We start from the raw sequence: 11,718 nt of genomic DNA on the forward strand, positions 1-11,718 counted from the left end.
TTCTAGCTATTTCGCCCTTGGGCAAAGCACTTAATTTGTCACTAATTGATTGCTTCTCCCCACCCAGGTACAAATGGGCACATGTGAGGGCAGAGATTGTAATTGATTTTAGCTGCCTTGCGCCGAAGTGGCTGCATCGAGCTGTATAATCCCCTGGGACAAGGGCGGATCCAGAACATCAAAAAACGTCACTTCAAAAAAAAATTGGGTTCGGGGTTTTTTTTGGGGGGGGGCATGGCCCCCGTTGGCCCCCCCCCCCCCCCGATCCACCCTTGCCCAGGGAGCTGATATTGTATTTAGAATGTTTCATTTGCCCAATGATCAGGGGTAATAATAATGTAAAGCGCTTTGATCTTAGTTTAAAGCGCTATAAGTATCCATTATAATTTGTCATTACAAATACTTTAAAAGTCACCAAATCAAATAGTCTCCAATCTTAAATACATTTTTTTTCCTCTGTGAAGTATAGGCCAATATTTTCCTTTCATAGATTGCGGTAAAATGTTGAACCATCTCTAAACGCACACATTGGAGATGGAATTTGATATGCCCTTTCAAAATGAGGCTTGGAGCCATGGGCGGGGGTTCTTCTAGATGGGGTCAAAGCACATTTTGTTCCCCAAAACATCCCTGTACTTTTCTAGCATATTCTCAATTGATCATTTTTTCGAGGGTGGGCAGGGGGACATTTACCCATCCCACCCATGAAATTAACAGCAATATCAATGTTTGTCTTTCTTGTCCCCCCCCCCCCTCCCTCGCGACGCCCATGCATGGGCGTCGCCAGAATATTTTGTAGCGGGGCAAAGCAAATTGTTCCTCCCAAATCCTTGTACTCTCTCTTACATATTCTCAATCGATCATTTTGTTTTTGGGTGGGCGGGGGACATTTGCCCACCCACCCCCATTGACACCCCCATTCTGTTAAATGTGTATTAATTAATAGTAAATATGACTTCACACCTCTTTTCTTTTCTTTTCTTTTCTTTCTTTTTTTCCCCTCCCCCCCCCCCCCCCCCTTCGAATGCAACAACAATGGAAACTGAAAGCCCTGTTGTAAGTTTACCCGTAAGACTCAGAAAATGACTCACCGCACCACTGCTATACATTACCAAATCATTCAAGATTCCTATGTTGAAAAATGAATATAATTAGATATGGGTGGTGTATGTCCAATAGTAGGCATCTTAAGTGTAATTAATTGTTTACGTACAAAATAAAAACCGTTTTATTGCAGCACAGCTCATTGCAATGCATTATCAGGTGTTTTGGGGTTCTTTTTTCTCTGGGAGCGGGGGCAAGTGACATCAACCGACTTCACTGTAACTCAGGATTACAACTTCTACTCAAGCTGAAAAGACATAATAACTACCAGTGAAATAAGTGTCTCTACAGTCGGTTATTTCAACAGCTTAATAACAAAAACTAGAAATATGTGCCAATGGTGTATCCATTGCCAATAGCCACATTTGTTACCAAGGAATACCTCGAATTCCCAATCTCATCACGCAATGTTTTGGCTACAGAGGTTCTGAATTTGTCATGTTTTGTGCGGGAGTCCCGTCCATCCTTTCTCTATGATACAACTGCCCCAGCATGTATGCAGCTCGGAGTGTGGGCCATGTGTGGTGACTGTGTCCTCCAGCAACAGAGGGCTTAGGCATGTCCATGATGATTAGGGAATTTAGGCTCCGTAGGTAAAAGTAGAGTTGTTCGATCTACAGGATAAAAGTCAAGAGTTGAAAGTCCCAAGTTCCAGAGTTGTCTCCATAAGTGGTGTAATTCATGTATACCACTTTTTTGTAGCATGATAATGATGTATATACAGAAAAACACAAGACTAACAAAATTGGAGGGTAACACCGAAATTATGCATTAGCTTTGTTACGTTACTCGTCTAGTTTGTTATGAAGATTCATTTGACCAAGGTCTTTTGAATTTGGCTAGTTATAATATACATTTCTCTTTCGTGAACAAAAAAAAAACATTTCAGTAAGGTCAACACAAAAAGTATCACCATAAGTACATTTATAACAACTAAATAAACATTAATTTTATTTCCAGAGGAGTTAGGAAATGCATGAATGAAAATGGGGATGTTGGTTCATGCCAAGTTCTTCTCACTGCAATAGCCACCAGTTATTGTGAGTACGATCCACACATAGACAACATGGCAACCAACTGCACCAACTGTCCGGTATCGGTATCTCTGTCTGGACAGCTAGCGAATTGTTTTTCAAACACTTCTGCTATACAATTGATTGCAAGACATCCAGGAACAGGTTAGAAACCATCACACTCGCGTAACGGAGAGCCAAGTGGCACAATTGAACAAAATCTGTGTGTTGTTGAACAGCGAGCATGTCCGAGTCGGTTTCGGCGACTGGTGGAACTTGTGTAGAACTGGCTTGAAATTGAGAGTCTGATTCCTGCGTGGTTATTGCAGCTAAAGTCTGGATATCGCTCGAGCTATGTGAACTTCATTCAAATTACCATGGAGTTCTCTTTAATAAGCTTGGAATATCAGTTGTTGAACAGGCTTCCTGTATATTTTCCAAGCAAATCAGGCTTCTTTTGTCAACGAGGTCAACGAGGTCGTCGAGGGGAATATTATCACGTACGTTTGCCTCTCTTTTCTTGTTAATCGGCAACGGTACAGGATTGTTCAATACCCACGACAGATATGCACGCGCGTTTCTTTTTACGGCATGGAAAGCCGTGCCAGTTGTACAGGTATGACTTTGATTCACGGAAACAAGCCTGAAATTTGTTCCAAGTCCCAATCTTTAGCAAGTGGTTAAACAGGTGAACATTTCTTGCAAAACACAGACCGAACATATTGACGATGGTTACAACGTCAATTAAAATAACCAGCTTTGCTTTGGACGTTCAAAAGCAGTCAGGTTCACAATGTGTTTTCGTTGGTTTTTTTTGGGGGGGGGGATTAACAAAACTATACATTTTTGAAAACGTGATTGTAACATGTAAGTACACATGTGTGACCCTTGAAATACATACTTGTTAGGTCAGGCCAGAAGTATGGTCAGACATCAGACCACTTGCTCATTGTAGATTACTACTCGAGTTTCTTTGAGTTAACCCAATTGACCATAGTCACCGTTTTAGCCGATTTTCGGCTAACTTTGACAGATTTTTTTGTTAAAAAAACGAGTTTGACAGGAAATTTGACAGAATGGATTTTTGGGGGGCAGATTTCTGGCAGATTTTTGCAAAAATGGTTATTTGACAGAAAAACATAGCAAATTCGAAAAAAAGGTAGATTTGTTTAAAAAAGCTTCAATCTGTTCAAACAAACCCTTGCAAAATAGGACAGGTTGCTTTGTCTAAGTGCTGAGGTTCACTGGGAATCGGGTTTCGTCGTGACGCAACCTCGTTTTGACTGAAATTTACGCAATTTCATAACACCTTTATATGACTATAGATTGTTTATTATGTAATTTGAACCTTAATTAAAGCAATATTACAACATCTGCATGTGATTTTAAGTGTTTATAGTGTATTTCGAGTAATTCATGGGAATTTGGCAAATTTCTGATAAATCTGACATATTTTTGAAGTGCATTTAGCAGAATTTGCATGGCCATGACCTTACGGTCACACTGCAATTGACCTCATTTCCAACAAGTCAAAAAGTGATCAACATTTGCAATCAACACTTTGCGAGATATGGAATTTCAGAAACAGTGATCTCTGACAATGGACCGCAATACTCCAGTGAACAATTTCAGAATTTTGCAAAAGAGTACGATTTCAATCACGTAACTTCATCACCAAATTTCCCTCGTAGCAATGGAAAAGCTGAAAAGACTGTTCAGCTTGCAAAAAAGCCAAAGAAGATGGGACAGATCCATACTTGGCATTACTAAACCATCGAAACACACCAGTCGAAGGGTTAAATGCAAGCCTAGCACAAATGTTCATGCAAAGACGAACAAGGACAACAATTCCAACATCTAGTAAATTACAAGAACCCAACGTTGTCCCTAAAGTAACAGAAAACTGGTCATCAAGCAACAACATCAGTTAAGTCAAAAAAAAGAAAAAAAGAAGCAAACTAAGAGCATCATTGATAAATTATCGAAATGCATTGATATTCAAAAACAGATAATTTTGAAATTCAGATGATTTCTCCAATGTACTTCCCCACAAAACAACTGATGTATTATTACTACCCAGTACATGTTACCTTTTAAAATTAAATGTTGCTCATAATGTCTAATAATATCTTAAATAATGTATGAATGATTTATTGATGATTTTACAACATTTGTATTAAAAACAGGAGACATGCATTATAATTGTGTAATTAAAAAAATAAACATTCAATTCAACTGTTTTGAATTTGTAAAAAGGGGGATGTAAGTACACATGTGTGACCCTTGACATACATAATAGGTCAGGCCAGAAGTATGGTCAGACATCAGACCACTTCAGACCACCTCCCACCAATGAAAACCCATTGTAATATGACTCCTCAGGAAACACCCAATATTCTGTGTTGTCTCCTGTGTACGTATTCTTCACTTGGTTATGAGCACTCAATAAAACAACACTGAGATCTTAATGCCGTGTCTTAGATCTTACAGTTATGATCTACTGAATCCGAAAACCAATGTTTCCATTTTTTCCAACGCCATTATGTCGGCCATTTTGTATTGGGTTAAACTTTCTATTCCTTGGGATATAATAGCCATCTATCGCCGTTCAACATTCAAACACGATGTAACTATGGGTCGTTTGATGTTCGGGAATTAAAAGTGGCCCAAATAGTGTTTAATATGTGTACATATCGGTAATTTTTTTTGTTAATTTGTTGACTTTTTTCAACAACAATGTTCGGTACGTTTTGTACATTAAAACCGGGAGCCAAGGATGATGATCGGTATAGCCGAATGTTCGGTATAGCGGTGTTCGGTATAGCGGCGTTCCACTGTATTTGTAATTGACCTAAATGAGATACAAGTGTATAGGACTTGGTATAGTCAGAATTATAAGCAGACTAGTAAGTATGGCTCCTGGTGAGATCAGTCTTGAGGATGCACTTATGCTTTCGAGAATGGATGTACCGGCATAGCAGGGAGAAGAAGAGGTGCAATAGTTTCATGCAGAAAACACAGTTGGCAGAAGTTAAGGGTCCGCTAATTATGCAGAACTGACTTCTCAGATTCTCATATGTAATGGACTGAGGTTAGGCTGCATGCGCAACACCTCCAGGAGAGAATAATAACCACACATTTTGGAGACCAGGGTAATTAAAATACAGGGATGCTGCCACCTACATCTTTGACCTACATCTAAACTAGGGTCAAAATACAACATTCCGCTGTCGCATGCACCTACACAATACTCGATCTGCAGCACTAACATCATGGTTTATGACATCAGACACCATCAGATCGTTCTTCCCCTATCCCCGCGATGATGCCTTTTCCTCCGGATTCAGGTCCTCAAATATTAAACAATGTTCCCTTAAAGGTATTTTATTTATTTCATTTATTCATCACCATCAGTTAAATATTTAATAACATTAATAACAGACGTACGTACCAACAAACGACTATCCTTTTCATGTCTTCGGACGTGTGTTGCACGATTAAAACACGCGCGCACATGTACCGTACCTTGTGCACAACGAAACGAATGAGGAAAACTGCGCTCCGGTTTTAGCGAGGTTCCGGCTATAACGACAGTATTGTGAAAGTCCATCGGACCTCGTTATAACGGGTGTCGACTGTATTGTGAACCGGACTTATCAGAATCAGAATTCAGGCTCATTCACTCCATCTATGAAAACATAAAGAATATAAACGTTACATTCTTCAACCTAAAGCAGTCTTCTTTTAATTATAATGCATATAAAAATAGGGTCATTATAATTACCCATTTTTGTCAGTTTCGTAAGAACATGCGACTTTCGATTTTTAGTTGATGTCATGCAAACGCTAATTTGTGCACTCACTGTGTACCGCGGGGATCACCACTTTTATTTTCGTGTCATCGTATTGCGTTGTATTATTGACGGTTTACCCCTAAATTACCCCCAAACCCTGTCATCTGCCTACACATTCTAGTTTAACTAGTTGAGCGAGTATAATAACATCAAAGTCGAAATGGTTTTTTTTTTTTTTTTGTGATTTTTTTTGGGGGAAATTAAAATATGGACAGCAGTGTGGCCTTCCTTACAAGCACTTCGGACGTCTTTGTTTTTCAAGTCAAGTGATCGACTGTTTTCTCATGTGAAGTTAATGTAGTCAGGATAAACTTTCTAGTCGTGTTATTAATATGCATACGAGCGAGTCAGGGAAGGATCTAGCTTTCAGGAAACAAGTTGATATTAGTGGTTGTTGAGTGAGGGCGTGCCGGAAGCTATTGGGTTCAGGGGCCTGCGCCCCCCCCCCCCCCCCCCACCCCCAGTCGCCCCGGACATCTACAATTACGCTTTCTCATGCATTCTAAGGCAATTTGAGCCTAAATTTAGGAACTTTTGCATTCCATTTATTATTTTTAGCCCCATGTTAAAACTAGTAAATCAGCGGCGAAACAAGAAGGGGGTTTGCAACCAGCATGCAAGCAACATACATGTAGCTAGGCCAACGAAGGAGTTGGGGTGCCTATACGACGAATTACATGTTTCAATTTATACAGTTGAGAGGCCCATAACTACACTCCACCAAAAAAGAAAGTCCCCCCCCCCCTTCCAATACTGTTTTGTCTAACTCAAAAACTATACTGAGCACCTCTCGCTCAAATAACGACTAATCAGTACAGAAATTCCTTAGCAATCCAGCCATACTCTTTATTTGGCCCAAAACAGGTGATAATGTGTACGAATTTAATTTATGACGAATGATACCGGAAAACAGTTGCACTTTTGTATACGTGCAAGTTGTGGTTCACACTCACCTTGCACGTATACAAAAGTGCAACTTTTTTCGGTTACCAGTTTGTCATAAATTGCATAATTTTGTACACAATATCACTGTTTTGGGCCAAACAAAGAGTATATGGCTGGATTGCTAAGGAATTTCTGTACTGATCAGTCGTAATTTGAGCAAGATGTGCCCAGTAGTTTTTGAGTTATACAAAAAATATTGAGGGGGGGGACTTTTTTTTTTGGTTGAGTGTAAACGGTACACTTATGCCTACAGGCATTCCATCCAGTACGGTAGTCTAATGTAGCCTGTTGATGGCCCCTACGTGGCGCGGCCCCTAACGTTGCGCACTTTGATTTTTCGCCCCACGAGCGCCTTAACTCAAATTTCACAGTAAGTTGACATCACGCTCTAAACATACCCGTTTATAAATTTTGAGTTTTTACCTGTTTTTTTTTCCTGCACGATTTTCCCTTTTAACCGGGCCGCAGGATTTTTTTTTAAACATCAAACTGTTACTGGTTTATCAGAATTCGTCACCTTTAAAGGCGTTCTTATGTAATTTACTTGGATTTTTTTATAAGACTTATTATAGATTTTTCCAAAGCTTTTGATACCCTAGATCACGACATTTTATTGTAAAAGTTGAATTATTATGGTATTCGTGGTACCGCGTTATCTTGGTTTAATAGTTATCTCTCAAATAGAAAGCAGTTTGTCTCAATTAGCAATTAACCTCGTCTCAGCGCACCCTTACTTGTGGAGTTCCTCAAGGTTCTATTCTGAGACCTCTACTTTTTCTTATTTACATAAATGACTTCACTAGGTCTTCTAATCTCTTGTCATACATTTTATTTGCTGATGACTCAAATGTATTTTACAGTCATAAAGATATTGATGTTCTAATTAATACTGTAAATTCCGAATTAATTAAAGTATCGGACTGGATCAAATCCAACAGATTATCTCTAAACTTAAAGAAAACCACGTGTATGTTATTTAGCCGCACTCTCCAAAAATTACCAAGAATTATAACTAATTGATAACGCAATGATTTCTGAAACTACTAGCACTAAATTTTAAGGTATACTCGTTGATAATAAGTTGTCATGGAAATATCACATTGACCATTATGTAAAATTGTCTCAAGAAATATAGGTGTTATTAATAGAATAAAAAAATATTTATTCCCCCATCATATTTTGTTTACCTTGTATAATACTTTAGTTTTATCCTACTTAAACTATGGAATTCTAGCCTGGGGGAACGTATCCCGGTGTCACCTAACAGACTCCTTGTACTCCAGAAGAAGGCTTCATGCGTATTATAAACAATGCAAATTTCCAAGCCCCTGGTGATCCCCTGTTCTATTCTCTCAAAACATTAAATATATATGATCTTTACACCTTTCAGCTCGGTATCTTCATGCACCAAATATCTCAGATTGTTATTCCATGTTGTCTTGCATCAGTTTTCACTAGAAACACGCCATTCATTCTCATGCAACCCGACAATCTACCCATTATCATCTCCCCAATGTCCGTACCACACTCGCCCAAAAAGCCATTCCCTTCCAAGGTCCCAAGCTATGGACCTCCCTCCAGCGGCCCTTGCAAAATACCAAATCTGATATCATATTAAAAAAAACCTTCAAGCAATTCTTTTTAAATAAATACGCCTAAGCCTTGTTCGCTATTTATCTTGTCATATTTTAATGTATATTATGGTGTTCTATAGACGCCAAATCTGCGTCGCGTCGTGCTTTCACGTCGTGCCGTCGCGTCGTACCGTCGCGTCGTGCCGTCGTCCGTCGCGTCGTGCCGTCGCCCGTCGCGTCGTGGCGTCGCGTCGTGCCGTCGCCCGTCGCGTCGTGCGGTCGCCTCTTAAATTACCGTTTCTAAGCACGTACACTGCAAGAGGAAGCAACGCACCTTCACACGTCGCGTCGTGCCGTCGTGCGTCGCGTCCTGCCGTCGTCCGTCGCGTCGTGCCGTCGCCCGTCGCGTCGTGCCGTCGCCTGTTACCTCGGCGCCTCTAAGTAGACTGCTTGAAGAGGCGACGCACACATTGCCCGTCGCGTCGTGCCGTCGCCCGTCGCGTCGTGCCGTCGCCCGTCGCATCGTGCCGTCGCGTCGTGCCGTCGCCCCTCGCGTCGTGCCGTCGCCCGTCGCGTGACTGTATCTTTCTTGGCAATAGGTGGCGCCTTCATTCTTCATGTACATGTGTTTAATAGAAAGGGGTGTAATCATACATTTCGCCACTACATTTTAAGTTAAATGGAGTTTGGCCGCCACCATGCATTAAAGTTTTTATCAGACTTGTGTTTTCTTAAAAAGAAGTGGTTTTCTGGCTAGGAAAATAGCAAGGAAGAACCGGTTTTGTGCGAGCAAAATTCAGGGAACAATCTGTTGATACTAATAACTTGTTGGAAAGTTCCAAAGTCATTCCAAGAAAGTTGCCGCCGTGAATAAGGGTTTAAAACAAGGGAGGAGGATGGTATTTGCTATCAGAATCAGCAGGGCCGTTCCTCATTCTTTTCTTTTTATGGGATGTATGATATAATTGGAGTACGAGGGGCTCTGCGAGCTGATGAATCTTTTTGAAAACATTGTATTTGCTACCAGCTAGGGAAGATTTCCGTTTATTTAAGACTTAGAGGCACTGGTATGGATACCTGTGTAAGTATATGACTAAACTGCCCTTGTTTAGGTTTTTTTTTTCTTTTTTGGAAATTCAATACGCATATAGGGAGTAACATCAGTTCTACTGCTGGGTTGCGGTGATGGGTGGGTTACAACTTATCAACACATACCTCGCCAGCGGGCCCTTAGATTGGTGATAACCGGAGAGCGGGAGTTTCAAAAAAACTCATCCGGTGTTTACGCGACGCAGGGACTGGTTTGTGGCAGCAATTATGCGCCGCAGCACCTAGCAAAAAGGTGCTCCATAATGGGTCTCATAATGTTCATATACTTCATTTACGCTTTGGTAGCATTCTCCCCCAGCGCTTTGTATCCTCTGGCAAAAAGCGCTATATAAATACAGTTATTATTATTATTATTATTAATGTGTACATGTGGTTTTTTGTTTCTAGTTCACTTAATGATTTGATTTATACCGGTGATAATATGCCGTCCCACCTGTGTTTTTCTTTTGTGTGTGTCGGGGGAAACAGTGCATATTTTCTGTGCCCTTTTTACGCACTTCATCAGTCACCCTTTGTTTAGTTCTTTTATACGTATTTACTTTATTGCTAATGATGGTTAAGAATATTTTACGCGTGAGCATTTCTTGTAATGATCAGATTAAGTGGATTCCTTATTTTGTATTTTTTACTTCGAATTCCATGCCTAAATGACCAGTATGTTAGTTCTGTTCTTCAAGAAGTTCCAATAGGATTTGTACGTTCTCCTCATCCACGTGTTTTTTTCTTGGATGGTGGAGATGGGTTCATCCTTGATCGGACCAGGCCATCTTTTATGTTTTTTTGTCGTTTGTATGCCAGGATGGGTTGGGTCGCAAAGAGTGCACTTAGAAAATCATTATCGCTGATCAGATTCCAGTGTTTCAGAAGGGCCTGCTTAAGAGCTGGGTGTTTAATTTGTGGGTGGTAGGGTAAAACAAAGACCAGCGGGATATTCTTTTCGGATTTTGCACGCTTTTTAGAGTTCACGGAATCGCGTGTTTATGTGCTTTGTTGTTTGACAATTGGAAGCAGAAAAAAATCTATGCATTTTGAAATTGATTGAGCCGGACCTCCGCAACCACTAATAATAGGCCTCCCCACAAACCGTGTACAAACTGTACGACATTGCAATTTGCAACACTTTCACCGCACGGCACGCATGTCATAAATACTGTACAGGTACATGAAAAATGAAGGCGCCACCTATTGCCAAGAAACTACAGTCACGCGACGTGCGACGGCACGACGCGACGGGCGACGGCACGACGCGACGGTACGACGCGACGGGCGACGGCACGACGCGACGGGCAATGTGTGCGTCGCCTCTTCAAGCATTCTACTTAGAAGCGCCGAGGTAACAGGCGACGGCACGACGCGACGGGCGACGGCACGACGCGACGGACGACGGCACGACGCGACTGACGACGGCACGACGCGACCTGTGAAGAAGCGTCGCTTCCTCATGCAATGTACGTGCTTAGAAACGGTAATTTAAGAGGCGACGGCACGACGCGACGGGCGATGGCACGACGCGACGCCACGACGCGACGGGCGACGGCACGACGCAACGGACGACGGCACGACGCGACGGTACGACGCGACGGCACGACGTGAAAGCACGACGCGACGCAGATTTGGCGTCTATAGAACACCATAGTATATGCTCCAATAAATTTGGATCATTTCATTCTAATAAAATTATCGACATGTACGTACTCTTTCTTTTCACTTTATAATGAAATCGATTTTCTCTTGCCTAGTTCAACTTGAGTCATTTTCACTATTAACGTTTAGCTACTGATCAGAGGTGTTCTTCTTGCTTGTGTAAATGATTTTGTTCTATCATCATTTTTACCTACATATTATTGTAGTTTATTTTCATTTGTTCCGGTTTGCCTTCCATCCCCATTGTCTTGTTTCATTCATGTTTGTTGTGTTTATAATCCATTTGTCTGTGTATATAATCATGCTAATTATCGGGGTCCATACCCACAAGCTAATCTTTCTTATAGATTCCACATCTCTATTAATTGTATTTTTTATCTGCTTATTACCTTGTACTCATGTAAATTCAAGACTTAGATTTGTTCAAGTGCACCACGTGGCCGATTAATTTTGTGCCCGATTTCGAGACGCCAC

Source organism: Patiria miniata, unplaced genomic scaffold (genome assembly GCF_015706575.1).
Source record: "Patiria miniata isolate m_02_andy unplaced genomic scaffold, ASM1570657v1 HiC_scaffold_9, whole genome shotgun sequence".
In the NCBI taxonomy this organism is placed as follows: domain Eukaryota; kingdom Metazoa; phylum Echinodermata; class Asteroidea; order Valvatida; family Asterinidae; genus Patiria; species Patiria miniata.